This window comes from Muscardinus avellanarius, assembly GCF_963383645.1.
Source record: "Muscardinus avellanarius genome assembly, chromosome: 3".
Classification (NCBI taxonomy): domain Eukaryota; kingdom Metazoa; phylum Chordata; class Mammalia; order Rodentia; family Gliridae; genus Muscardinus; species Muscardinus avellanarius.
The window spans coordinates 140749906-140765263 of NC_137788.1; the positions used below are offsets into that span (position 1 = coordinate 140749906).

Sequence of the window (15358 nt, forward strand, 5' to 3'; positions counted from 1 at the left end):
GGACAGCCTCAGCTACTTAGTGTGAGGCCCTCTGCAACTCAGTGAGACCCGGTTTCAAGATAAAGAATAAAAAAATAGGGCAAGGGGTGTAGCTCGGAGGTCGAATGCCCCTGGATTCCATCCCCAGACCCGCAAAAAAAAAAAAAAAAATATGTATACACACACACACACACACACACACACACACACACACACACTGTATACTTGTTGTTTTATTATTTTTACTTTTTATTCTTTCTTTTCTCATACTTACTTGGGGTTTTATTTGCTGTTCTTTTCCTACCTTGATATATTTAGGTCACTGATTTTTAATCTTTTTCTTTTCTATCATATACATTTAAAGTGGCACACTTTCCACTAAGAATAGCTTTAAGTGATTTATACAGTTGAGATATTATATTTTCATTATTACTCTGTACAAATGTGTGCTTCTCCTAATTTCCTCTCTTCTAATTATGTGTATGCTAGATTTTTTTTTTAATCATTTCTTCCATGTCTCTAATAGTTTTGTATTGCTGTGTAACTGTTTCAAGACTACTGGCTCAAAGCAAGACATTGTTTCACAGTTATGGATACTGTGAAACAAATACCTTGAGGAGGAATACATTTAGGAACATGGTTTTTCTTTTGCAGTACTAGGGATTGAACCCAGAAGTGTTCCACTGTCTCAAGAAATTTTATTTTGAGAAAGGGTCTCACTACGTTGCTCAGAATGTCCTGGAACTCGTGACCCTCTTGTCTCAGCTTCCCCAGAAGCTGAGATTATAGGCGTGCACCACTTAGAAAAATTATTTCTTGGTGCTTTTCTTTCTCCCCAAGATCTTGCTTTCTAAGTCTCTGATATTTGGGAATCCCTAAACCCCAATTTTTGTCTACCTGTCTTTAAGAGACTGGTAACTTCTCTGCTACTAACAAAAACCCTCTAATTTTTTCTTTTCCTTTGCGGTGCTGAGGGTTGGAACCCAGAGACATTCTACTTCCAAGCTACACTCCCATCCCTATTTTTTATTCTTTATTTTGAAACAGGATCTCACTGCATTGCAAAGGGCCTTACTAAGTAGCTGAGGCTGCCCGCGAACCGCATTCATTCTGTCTCAGCCTCCGAAATGGCAGGATTACAAGTGTGCCTCGCTAAAAACGCTCTAAATCTGACACGTTATTTAATATAGATATTTAAACCTTTATGTGAAGAAATAAGATTATCTAATAAGTTTCTTAGGAGGATGTATAGATTAAATGAGTTTAAATGAGTAAGATGTCCAATAACAAAAATACTTAATGAGGACTTACCATGTGCCAGGAACTTTAAATAGATTTAAAAATTTAATGTAGAAATAGTTACTACCCCAATTTCCTTTTTCAAGATCACATAGTAGTAATTAGAGTACTATTTCCTAATAACTACTCAATACAGTTTCTATAATATTTTTTAATATTGTTCCTGACATCAGTAAGCACTCAATAAATGTAATGTTATCATAGAGCAAATAATGCTTCAGAAATATATACTAATTACATTAACTTTTGTATTTTGTTTTCCTTTATTGTTCTCCTTTTTATTTTGGGGAGGTACTGGGGATTCTACCTCTGAGTTATACCCCCAGCACCATTTCATTTTTTATATGGGAAAAGAATCTCACTGAGTTGCAGAAGGTCTCACTAAATTGCTGAGGCTGGCTACAACCTATGATCCTCCTCTTAAGTACTGGGATCACACCTGGCTCTCCTTTTCATTTTTGAAAAACATAACATTCTGTGTGTGTGTGTGTGTGTGTGTGTGTGTGTGTGTGTGTGAGATCCTGGGGGTGGAATCCAGGAACTTTCTACCTCCGGGCTATACTCCCAGACCTATTTTATATTTTATTTGGAAATGGGGTCTCACTAAGTTGTTGAGAGCCTCATTAAATAGCTGAGGCTGGCTTCGAACCTGTGCGATCCTCCTGTCCCAGCCTCCCAAGCACTGGGATTACAAGGGTGCGCCACCACGCCTGGTTTGAAAAACATTGTTATAACAGCTTCAATACATCTGAAAGAAAGGTATTGTGAAAAACAAATAGTCCTCTAAACAGATGGGTAATAACTTGCTTGAGCATTATTTCAGTGTTTGATATTTATTTATTTATTTGTTTATTTTTTGTGGGACTGGGGATGGAACCCAGGGGCATTCTACCTTCCAGCTACACCACCAGCCCTATTTTTTTTCTTTATTTTGAAACAGTGTCTCACTGAGTTCCAAAGGGTCTCACTAAATAGCTGAGGCTGTCCACGAACTACAACTACGACCCTCCTGTCCCAGCCTCCCAAATGCGGGGATTACAAGTGTGTGTCATCATGCTCAGCTAGTGTTTGGTATTTAGAAAGTTTCTTTTTTTATATAGCATAGATGCCAGTGCTATAAATATTTTGTTCCTCTAACTATTTTCCTTACTTGAGTATAGACCTTTATTTATTGTTTTATGATTCACTGAGAAATATCATTTTAAAGAATAACACATTAAATTATAAAATTTACATACAAATTACAAAATAATTATAGAAGTAATTGTCTTCATTTAGTTCAGTCAATATGGTAAAATGTATGGAAGTGGAAGGCCCATGTTCTAGTGCCCATTCTGTCACTTATTTGGTATATACTCCTGGGATATGAGTGCCTTGTCTAAAAAGTGAGATCCTATTTTGTCTGACCAAAGCCAGAATTAGAACATAAAATCTTTTGTTTCTTATTCCTGATACTGAATTTGTTCTTGAAGTACACGCTACTTGAATAAACATGAATGAAATCTTCCTTCGCTTGCTATCACATTCCAGGCTTTGAAAACTTAGCTTGCTAAAAATATAGTCAAGTACTGCTTAATGACAGCATCCATTCTGAGAAATGTGTTATTAGGCACATTTTTGTGTATATTGCTATACAAACATCATGATGTGTACCTGCTGGCCTCCTCTGCTATATGGTATATACCACTGTATACACAGTCCTTAGTTGGCTCAAGTACCATTATGGGGTTCATGACTGTATCTTATGAATATCTTGTTATGGATGTTCCATTTTGAATCTTGCTATCTATTAGATTTGAAGTTACTACTTTAAAAGCTTCCTCTGCAGCACTCTTAGGACCAAGCTTTTATCTGCTTTGACCACAGAGAACCCTCCCCTTGTCCACCAAGAGCAGCTGCTCCTCTACCACTGCTTTCCTCCCTCCTCCCCCATCACAGACCTGGGGGCCGTACACCTGGACACCAGGGAGCAGTGGAGAGAGCCTTGAAAATGTGGGCTTATACTACAGCCCTCTACCAAGATCATCTTCTCTGTGCACTAGAGCCTCCCCAGTAAAAAACCACAAACACCTCTGTTAACTGCTCATTTACATACATAGGTAAGCCAATAGCTGCTTGTCTAAGTTACATGTCGGATTCTTTCCTCAGTTTCCATTATCTCCATAAAATTTTAGAGCTAGCCAGGCGTGGTGGCGCATGCTTGTAATGTCAGTACTTGGGGGGCTGAGACAGGAGGATCACAGGTTTGCAGCCAGCCTCAGCTGCTTAGTGAGAGGCCTCTGCAGCTTAATAATACCCTGTTTCAAAATAAAAAAAATAAAAATTAAAAAATAGGGCTGGGGATGTAGCTCAGAGGTAGATGCACCCGAGTTCAATCCCCAGTACCACAGAAGAAATTTCTTTAGAGGTGATACTGAGGCATCATGAGGTACAAAAGTAATCACTGGCTTGAATCGGAATGAAATCCTTCCTCTATCACTTACCGGTAAAGTGACTTTGGGCAAGTGACTTAACTTCTCTAAGTTTCAGTTCTCTCATATGCAATATACCAAATTTTTATAATTAAGATAACACAGAAGAACCTAGTATAATATTTAAAAATGTTAGTTAAAGGGGAATTATGGCTAAGTGTAGTTTGAATGTAAATGTCATTTAGAAAATTAGGAGAAGCCAGGTGTGGTATTGGATGCTGTAATTTCATTACTTGGGAGGCTGAAACAGGAAGATTATGGGTTCAAGACCAACCTCAGCAACTCAGCAAGACTGTTTTTTCAAAATAAAAAATATATATTTTTAAAAAGGGCTGGAGCCAGTGTGTGGCACACACTTGTAATCCCAGCATTCAGGAGGCTGAGACCAGAGGATCGCGGTTCGAAGACAGCCTCAGCTACTTAGGCCCTTTGCAACTCAGTGAAACAGGGTTTCAAAATAAAGAATAAAAAAAATAGGGCAGGGAGCTGGGCGTGGTGGAGCCTGCTTGTAATCCCAGCATTCGGGAGGCTGAGACAGGAGGATCGTGGTTCACGGACGTCCTCAGCTACTTAGTGAGGCCCTTTGCAACTCAGTGAGACCCTATTTCAAAATAAAGAATAAAAAATAGAGCAGGGGGTATAGCTCAGAGGTCAAATGCTCCTGGGTTCCAGACCCAGATCTGCAAAATAAATAAATAAATAAATAAAATACAATAAATTTAAATAAACGAGTAAATAAATAAAAAAGGGCTGGAGTATAGCTCAGAGGTAGAATATCACAGGATTCAATCTCCATTACCAGAATTTAAAAAAAAAAAAAGCAAAAAAAAAAATAGAAAACTGTTTAGAAAATAAAGGAGAACATCATTGAGCTGACTGAAATTAGAGGCTGGTTTGATTTTTAGGGCCTTCAGGGATCTATACCTCCCCTCTCCATTTTTTTAGTACTAGAGATTAAACCCAGGGTGATTCTACCTTCAAGCTACATCCCCAGCAGCCCTTTTTATTTTGAAACTGGTTTTTGCTAAGTTGCTGAGGCTGGCCTTGAACCTGTAATCCTCCTGTAGCAGTCTCCCAAGTACTGGGTTTACATGTGTGCCACCTTGCCTGGCAGAAATCTATACAGGTTTTTTTTGTGTGTGTGTGGTACTGAGGATGGAACCTAGGGGTTTCTACCTCTGGGCTACACTCCCAGACACACACACACACACACACACACACACACACACACACAATATATATATATATTTTTATATATATAAATAAATATATATATGATAAGTTGGGTCCTGCACTCATGTGACTTTGTGTCACATGACCTCTGCAGGTCAAGGGAGGGGCTGAAACCCCCACAAGAATTGGGCGTTCCGCGATTAAACCCTGCGAGTAAACCCTCATCTCGCGAGATGCATACCTTGAAAAGGAGAGCCCGCGTCCTCAAGCTTCGGACAGGCACACGGGCCCCATGGTGCCTTGCCCTGATCCCCGGGATAGCCGTGCCATTAAAACTTTACATGCCATGTGTACCGGACCTCTCTCGTGTTTTTCACACTCCGCCGTACTCACATTATTTTTATTTTACTCGCATTAATTTTTTATTTTACTTATCAATATATATTTTTATTTGGAAACAAGAGTCTCAAGCCATCTGAGGCTGGCTTTGAACCTCCGCAATCCTTCTCTCTCTGCCTCCCAAGCCCGGTTTGCCACCATGCCCAGGAAATCCACACAGTTTAATAAGGCGTGGTGCATGCCTGTAATCTCAGTACTTGGGAGGCTGAGACAGGGTGATTACAGGTTCAAGGTCAGCCACAGCAACTTAGAGGCTCTTTCAGCAATTCAGTGAGACAGTTTCCAAATAAAAAATAAAATAGGGTTAGGAGGTAGAATGCCTCTGGGTAATGCCCCAGTAACATACACAATACATATATACACAGCACTATAGATGAGAGAATATATAAAAACTCTGAATTTATTAATGTTTCAACAGATGCCAGTTCTATGATATAGAAGTACATATTAAAGGCAGAAACCAAAGTTATAAATTTATGCCTATTTCATTAGCCAAAAAGTGTTGCTGGTAAAATTATGATTAAAAACATATTTGTATCTTGCTAGTATCATAAAAAATCAGTACAACCTTTTAGGGAAATATAGCTTTTAAACTGAGAAATAAAACATACCCATACACTTAGAACTAATAATCCTACGCTGAATGTGGTGGTGCATGCTCGTAATCCCAGTATTTGAGAGGCTGAGACAGGTGGATGGAAGGGGTAAAGCCAGCCTCCGCAATTCAGTGAGGCTCTCAGTAACTTAGAGACCTTATTTCCAAATAAATAAAGTAGGGCTGGGAGTGTTAGCCTGGAAGTAGAAGATCCTGGGTTCAATCCCCAGTAAAACAAACAAACAAACAAACAAACAAAAAATCAACCCCCCCCACAAATAATCCTACTAATATTTTATCCTGAGAAGATAATCCAAACAAGGAAAAGTTATTGTTTTAATAGTGTCATACACATATAAAGTACTTAAATATTTAAGTGAATTCTTTTATTTGTAATGGCTTTTTCAAATCACCGATCTTGGTTCCTTTCCAATAATATGTATTTCAATAATCCGGGAATAGCTTTAGAGTAAAATTCTACTATCTTTATATAGTTTTTGTTCTCCCATCTTCTGTAGAAACTTCATGTTGATTGCTAACTTGACCTTCACATAGAAAGCGAACAGCCTTAGCTGGGCATGGTGGCGCAGGCTTGTAATCCCAGTGCTTGGGAGGCTGAGACAGGAGGATCACACAGGTTTGAAGTCAGCCTCAGTTACTAAGTGAGGCTCTCAGCAACTTAGTGAGACCCTGTTCCCAAATAAAGTATAAAAATAGGTCTGGGGAGTATAGCCTGGAGGTAGAAAAGCCTCTGGGTTCCACCCCCAGTAACACACACACACACACACACACACACACACACACACACACACACACACACAGAAAAGAAAGAAAGCGAACAGCCTATGTACTACATCCTTGACTTAAGAGAATATCTAGGCTGGGTAATCCCAGCTACTCTGGAGGCTGAGGCAGGAAGATCATGAGTCACAGCCAGTTTGGGCAACATAATGAGATCTCGTGGAAAGAAAGGAGGAGGAGAGAACAAAGAAGCAACTGGAAGCTTCCAACATCTCTGCAGCCCAGCCATTTAGCTCCCTGTCTGCCTCAGGTAGACAAAAGACAGCCAGAAGCGATCTTCACATCTACCCTCACCTGTCCTGAACATACCTCTAAGCTGGCCTCTTCTATTTTCCTCTAGAGGCTGAGAAATGATAACGTCCATGCGCTCACATATCTTGCTCTCTTCTCCAGCTCCATCAGAAATTCTTATTTATTTGTTTACTTAGTTTTTGTGGTACTGGGGATGGAACCCAGGGGCATTCTTCCTCCAAGCTACACCCCCAGCCCTATTTTTATTCTTTATTTTGGAACAGGGTCTCAATTAGTTGCAAAGGGCCTCACTAAGTAGCTGAGGGTGTTTTGTAAACCGTGATCCTCCTCCTCAGTCTCCCGAATGATGAAATTACACACCATGCCTGGCTTTATTTATTTATTTATTTATTTATTTATTTATTTTTGTGGTCCTAGGGATTGAGCCTAGGGGCATTCTACCTCCAAGCTACACCCCTAACCCCATTTTTTTTTAAATTTTAAAACAGGGTCTCACTTGTTATGGATTGGGAGAATATGGTTTGAGGAAACTGTTCCCCGGGAACCCCTGCTAGGGCCCCAGACATACTTAACCCCAACCCATAACAAAAACCCCAAACGACCCCAGAAACAGAAAATTGCCGTGCGTTCTTGTCCTAAGCTAAGAATAAATATGCATAGCTTGGACCATTGCTCAAGATTTAAAGAAGTTTATTAAAAGATAGAAATATAGGAGATAGAAATACAGCCCCATGCCAAAATGGCATGAGGGGGTGACTCGAAATGAATACACCAAAGGGATTGCACGTGGACCGGACTTTTTATACCCATAACCTCCATCTTGTTTGCGTGACTCTGACATAGTGAACGTCCCTGTAAGGTACCTCCCCCAGCAAGGTATGGCAAGGTGTCTTCTTTCTTGAAGGGCAAGGTCAAACCCTGCTCCATCCTCCCGAGATCATCAAGTAGATCTGTCTTTAGAGAAAGGCCTACTTCTCCTCTCTTAAGATCTGTCTTCAGAGAGAGAAAGGCCTAGTTCTCCTCTCCTATTGACTGGTTAATTACTTTGAGCTAGGTTAATTTACATTGGAATAGCTGCCTGTTTTAGGCAGAAATCCTTTCTTTACCCATGTCTGCTGCCATTTTGACACAACTATTTTGAAATATACCAATTATTTTCTTTTGAAATATATTAATAATCAGAGCTTTCCCAAATCTTTCTAGTCCGTTCCCAATACTGGTACATCACTGAGTTGCAGAGGGCCTCACTAAGCTGCTGAGGCTGGCCTCGAACTGGGATCCTCCTACCTCAGCCTCCCAAGTACAGGCGACCATCTCCATGTCTGGCTCAAAATTTTCCATTTAAGTCTAAGTCTGAGTCTGTCTGTCTGTCTCTTTCTAGAAAAATTTATCATTTGTGCACAGTTCAGTGGTTTTAGTATAATGGTATACAAAGTTGTGCAAACACCACCACTATGTAATTCCAGAACATTTTCATCACTTCCAAAATAAACTCCAGATCCCCTAGCAGCCATTCCCTGTGCCTATCCACGAATACACTTCCTATCTCTACAGATCTGCATATTGCAGACATCTTATATATATGGGGTCATATAGCAGGTGACTCATTGTGTCTGGTTGCTTTCACTGTAGTAGTGTTTTCCAGGTTCATTCATGTTATCACTTTTTAAAATTCTGAATATTATACCGTATATCTCTATAGCATTTTTGTTCATTCATTAGTTGATGGACATCCAACTTTTTTGCTTAAAAGGAACAATGCTGCTACAAATATCTACAAACAACTTTATGCTGTGAACATCTTCAATTCTCTTGCACATATAACTAAGAGTGAAAATATAAGGATCCAAATACTTAATATCAAAATCTATTTGGTTTCTGAGCTGAGAGCAAGTAGGATTTCTCACAACAATAACTCTGTACTGACCTCCCATCTCAACCTGCCAATATGCCTGGAGTCTTTAGAATGGACCATGTTAGTTACAATTTACTTTTTCCAATTAAACTGAGGACAGGGATCAGCTATCATAGTTCTGAGCATATGTTAGATATTTAATATATGTGTATAGACACACTAACACCTTAGAATGTTCAGAAAAGAGAGGATGATGACTCATTCACTATTTCATTCTACAGATATTTGAGTATCTACTACATGCTGGCCAGTATGCTTGATCCTGAGCATAAGTAGTGGTCCAACTTAATAGTTTTTTTCATATCCAAACTACTAGTTCAATTCCACAAATGCATTTTTTTGGTGTGTGTGTGTGTGTGTGTGTGTGTGTGTGTGTGTGTGTTACTGGGGTTCCTAGAAACCCTTCTACCTCCGGGCTACACTCCCAGACCTATTTTTATATTTTTATTTGGAAACAGGGATCAGGCATCCCTCCCTCTCCTGGCCCATTTTATTTATAAGTTCGAAACAGGGTCTTGCTGAATTGATAAGACTGGCCTCAAACCTGTGATCCTCCTATCTCAGCCTCCTGAGTACTGGGATTTCAGGTGTACAGCACTGCACCTGGCTCCACAAATATTTACTGAATATCCTTCGTGCTGTGAATGGAATTGTGCCAGGTATGGCAGCAGACCCAGAGAAGAACAAGATACAGTATTTAGCCTCTTCTAGAAAAATATAAACTCTATATAACATCAACAACAAAAATAGTGGATATTAAATGCAGTAAGAAGGGCATAAGATGCTCTTGAGGGTCAATGAACAGAATGATGTGGGAGGGTGGAGGTGAGGACAGACATCAGAAAATATTTCAAGGTGAAACTTGAAGGGTCTCACGGTGGCGTTGTGTGTGTGTGTGTGTGTGTGTGTGTGTGTGTGTGTTACTGGGGTTCCTGGAAGCCCTTCTACCTCCGGGCTAAACTCCCAGATCTATTATATACATATATATTTTTATTAGGAAACAGGGTCTCTTAAGCCAGGGCAGCTGGCTTTGAACCTGCGGGATCCTCCTGTCTCTGCCTCCCAAGCAGGGAATACCAGCATGCCCCACCACGCCCAGCAAAGGTGGCGTTTTTCATGATGGGCATTCCTTGGAAAAGAAGTTACCTTGGGCAGATGGCGACAGGAGCAAAGGTAGAAAGGCTGGGTGTAGAAATTTTTTCAGAGATTGTCCAGTTTGGAATGTGCAGAAGGGCAAGGAAAGATATAGTCACAGTGTGAAGGGTCTTGAGTAGGATCATAGTTTAAAGGGATTAGTATTTAAATAGATTTAGGAAAATGATTTGAAGAGCTCCCTGTAACAATTCAAATAACTTTAGTAATTTCTTAAAATTTTCTTGAAACTTTTCTATTACATATATTTCCTAAACTAATCATGGAAGTTAGTGATTTCTCTTTTCCACAGGAAAGAAAGAAAAATCTTCACAATTATGTGAGTATGCGGACAGGGGGAAAAGGCAGAATTTCAAGAAGCCTAAAATGCATTTCATATTTTTGGAAATATGTAAGGTTTAAAATGGAGGGGAGGGGGGTTACTGGGGATATAGCTCAGTGGTATAGCACTTACCTAGCATGCTTGAGGCTCTGGGTTCAGTCCCCAGTACCTCCAATAAAAACAAAGCAACATGTCAACCCCCAACCAAATCCAAATCCAAACAGACACGTGGACAGATCACAGTAGTTGGGATAGCCACAGTAAGACTAGGGATAAAAGAACAGCATTTATCAAGCGCTAGCCTCAGACTGTTCCAAGTAATTTACACATGATATCTTTGTTTCACCAAACAACCTTATTTAGATTTAGAGAAACTGAAGTTCAGGGAGGTTAAGCAAATTGTTTAAGATCCAAACTAGTAAAATGTAAAGACCAGTCTAGAATCTAGACCTGCCCAGTCCCCTCTTATCCCACCTTGTTTACTCTCCCTTGTTTATACATACAAGGAAGCCAGAATCATGAGGCATGCATCATGCAATGGGCTGAATCCTTCACACAGGGACTTGTAAGGTCTGGAGAAAAACTAGGCTATAGATAATCAAATTTCAGTGAGATGAAATCTAGAATTTTAACCTACTGCTTTTATACTTCAAACTGCTATGAATAATGTATCCAATGACTACTTCTGGAGAAGAAAATGGTTAGCTAATCCAAGCATTCTAAAGAAAATAATAACTTATTACAGATGGCAAGTCGTGGAATGAAAAATCTCAAATTCATTAATTTAAACAAGTAACAGTATACTTACAAAAATATCTTCTCATTTCAGTGCTATGTTTCTATTGGAACATCAAAGAAAATGTAACATTCAAATGAAACTAGGTTTAAAAGTAAAAGGTTTAGAGATTATGACCAAGAGAGACCAAATTTGGGGCAGAATCTCGATCTGGTTTGAACACTGATTACAATATAGGTCTCGTTTTAAGAACAATAAGCAAAAAACAAACAAACAAAAACCCCAAAAACCCAAAAAACAGTTTTACTTGTAAGAAGTAAACTTCAAGAGAATATGGGTATCTGTCTGTATTTACAGTATTTGATAGTAGGTACTTGATTTTTGTTGAATAATGACAAGTCATGTAAGTGGAATTCTCTCTCTGAAATAAAGACAGCAAGAGTACAAAACCTTTTAAACCGTTAAGATCCCCCAATTAAATCCTTCATTGCAAAAACAAACAAAATACAATCACCACCAAAACAACAAACAAGAAAGCAGTAAAGTTGTAAAACATCAGCATGATTTTACAAAGTAAGGTAGTCAAAAGAATGAAGACAGTTTTGCATTATGTATAGCGTCTCTGTGGAAAATCAAATTTCAGTGAGATGGAATCTAGAATTTTAGCCTACTGTTTTAATACTGCAAAACAGTGGATACTGTGAACAGTGTATCCAATGACTGCTTTTGGAGAAGAAAATGGTTATCTAATCCAAGTGCTCTTAAAAAATCATTAATTACCTTTTTATTTTTTTGATACTGGAGACTGAACCCAGGGGCATTCTACCTCTGAGATACGACTCCTTCCCCTCCAAGTCCTTTTTATTTTATTTTTTAATTTTGAAACAGGCGCTTGCCAGGTTGTGGAAAGTCTCGCCAAGTTGCTGACATTATCCTCCAAATTGCAATCCTCCTGTCTCAGCCTTCATGTACTGCCTGAGCCACCACGTCCAGCCAATTTCTTTATTATAGATGGCAAGTCATGGAATGAAAATCTCAAATTTATTAACTCAAAGGAGTAACAGAGTACCCACAAAAAGTCTATTTTCTAATTTTGATACTATGTTTCTATTGAATTATGCAAAAGAGTCAACAAAGGGCATTGGGGGGGGCTCCTTTTGGAAGCCAGCAGCCTCTTCACAGACACCCTTAAAAAAAGAATAAAACCAGATTCTCTATGCTTTTTGTATTTTCACCAGCTTTTCTAATATTTCTTCTTTGATGAAACCAATGAATAACTGTCACTTACCACAGAACACCTTCCAGATAGGTACTTTATATATTGCTTTCTGCTTAACAGACAGTAGTTTAAGCTTCTCAAGTCTTTCAGCTGCAGCAATTTGTTTTATTTCTATTATACTGCTCTTCTTTCACAGAATATCATAAGGACCAATTTAACACATTTCTTTGCTTTCCAAAGACATTTCTATAAGGCAATTCTCCTGTGCCTCAGTCAATATGTAACATCATTTTCTCTTCTATAGTCTTTAATCTTTTTATTTTACACACACACCCAAGTCTTGGTAAGAGAAACCAAGGAATGAGTGCTTATTGCCACTTTCCGTATAGTTTCTTACAAAAAAGTAGATTAGTTCTATTAAATAGAAATAGATTTAGCGCTATAATTTTTTCTATACCTCAACAGTTTCTAATACTATTATTTTTTCAGGGTGACTAGACCACATTCTCTTCTATAATAAATTAATATAGAAGATAGTGAACAATTTTTAGTCAATTAATTAATACCTACTTGGGGCAGTCTACATGTTCATAATCCTATTGGTAACAGAGATATTAGACATTATTTTGTATTGCTTTTTCAGTCAACTACTGCACCAACTTTGTGGTCTTTCAAAAGATAACTCACTTTATGGTTTTATGCTGTTTGTGCTTTGTTTTTAATTTTTAGTACTGGGGATAAACTCATGGTCTTCCATGCTAGGCAAGCGGTCTACTACTGAGCAACATCCCCAGCCTACCAAACTGATTTTTAAAAAAATGTCTATAGAGTTTGACATATTTTAGTTTTTACATTTTGTTTCAATGTAAAATGTTTACTGTTGTTAAAGCATTTTCTAATAAACCCAACATCAAATAGCTTTTTTAAAAGAACTAGAATTAAAATAATTTCAAATTCTGAGGCGACATTAACAACCCAAAGGAAAAAATACACAGGCCTTACTATTTAAAAAATTCTTGGAAGACATTTCAGTTCTAGATTTTCCTAAATTTACTAAAACTGTTGATTTCACAAAGTAAGCTCCAAAAGATGGATTCCTTGAATACACATACACCCAAGACTTGTTTTATTTGAAAAATAAGAGATACCAAGGAATGAGTGCTAATGGTCATTTCACATATCGTTTCTTATAAAAAAATAGAGAATATAGGAAAAGTGAAAATTCTTTTGTCCTTTGTGAGCCATTTTTTTCTCTTCCTTAAGATGTGAACTGAGATCATGATCACTGTGCCATGCTTTAAAATCACAAGGAACGAAAATCACTTTTAAATCAGTGTCAAATTTAATTAAATTATAAGTTGCATTCTAAAATACAATTTATACAATTGCTACATGTAAACTACACAGAAGAATTTTTAAAGTGAAAGAAGTAATTCTCAGGCACCTGTAGCCCCAAATCAACAGGTGTAAGAATGCAAGATACCAATTACATCAAAATAACATCAAGCTGGGCGTGGTGGCAAACGCTTGCTGTAATCCCAGCATTTGGGAGGCTGAGACCAGAGGATCGCAGTTCGCGGACAGCCTCAGCTACTTAGTGAGGCTCTTCGCAATCCAGTGAGACCTTGTTTCAAAATAAAAAAATAAAAAATTGGGCAGAAGGTGTAGCTCGGAGGTCAAATGCCTCTGGGTTCCATCCCCAGACCCCCCCCCCACAAAAAAAAAACCCATCAAGTTTTAGTACTTTACTATGCTACTTTCCCTCTGCTAAGATGAAAATGCCCCATAATTTATGTGAAATATTCAGTCCTCTAATAAACCTCTAATAAACTCCTTAAGAGTTCCTGTGGCATGTCAAGGCAGAGAACACTATACCATACCTTACTCAACCAAAGAAACTTGAGCCACACAACAATATATGTGCATTTAAAAAATTCTCAAAAGACATTAAAACTCTAGGTTCATCTGATACATATCCTTAATGACTAAAATTGTTGAGGTTTCACAAAGGAAGCTCCAGAAAGATCGATTTCCTTCAGTACACATCTACCAAGGGTTGTGTTACAAGAGAAGCCAAGGAATTAAAACTGTTCAGTGCTTATTGACACTTCACATAGAGCTTCTGACAAAAACTAAACACAGGTAGAGAAATTTTAACAATGGGTTTCTGATTCTTGGAAGAAAATCTTGTTGGGGAGGGAATTTGCCATCGTACACATAGAAACAAAACGCGTAAATTCTAAATGGGGACTGGTGATTAGCACAACGAGCCTAACTTTTGACCTAAAACACAACCTCAAAGCTCTAAGACAGCATCTCTACGAAGGGCTCCAGGCACCACCTTTTCAAGCCCTCACCAACACGGGAAGTGGGTTGAACACCCCCAAACCACCGTCCTACCCTCACAGGAAGTGAGTTCTCTTACCCCCTCCCCTAGGATGGCACCCCCTCCCCCCAACCGGAAGTAAGGCGCCCCCATTCAGTCGGCTTCAAACCAAGACCAATAACATCAAAAGAGGGGTGATGTTCTAGGGGGAAGGGCATCTCGACTGCGGCCCCCCTAGCTCGCCTTGCTTACTGACCTGCTGATGACAGGGTTGGGCAGGGGCCTGGGGCCTAACGAAAGCGCCTCGCACAGAGGACAATTCCCTCAGCCCCTCTCAATCGCCTTCGCTCTTCGCTCACCGTCGCCTCACAGCTTGACACAAATTCCTCCGCAGCACTTTTTTTTTGATGTCCTTTGTTTTTCTTTATCTAATAGCTTAACCACCTCCCGATAGGTGACTCCTCTTATGGCGGCAACATTTAATTTGTTCCGGTTAGGAGAAAAGTGAAATATTGTTTCCAATACCTTCAGAAAAACGAAGGGATTATTTTGTTCCAATGCGGCGAAAGACTACGTGATTACGTAAGGTGAGACTGAATTCGCTGAGGGTCCTGGGAGGTGTAGTTTTCTTTTCTGTTGCAAAGGTCCGCCGAAAGTAGGGCTAAAATTGGTAATTACTATATACTAGGGTCCTTGAAAGCACATACGTGTGTCAGACG

General features: G+C 39.0%; 1 protein-coding gene across 1 annotated transcript in view; it reads right to left on the minus strand.

Annotated features, from left to right (window-relative positions):
• Positions 1 to 14974, minus strand: part of HMG20A (high mobility group 20A) — a gene marked incomplete at its 3' end in the record, with an annotated part of 69327 nt that extends 54353 nt beyond the window's left edge. Inside the window, exon 1 of the mRNA XM_080691839.1 lies at positions 14892 to 14974. The remainder of the gene's footprint in view (positions 1 to 14891) is intronic.
• Positions 14975 to 15358: the final 384 nt, after the last annotated feature.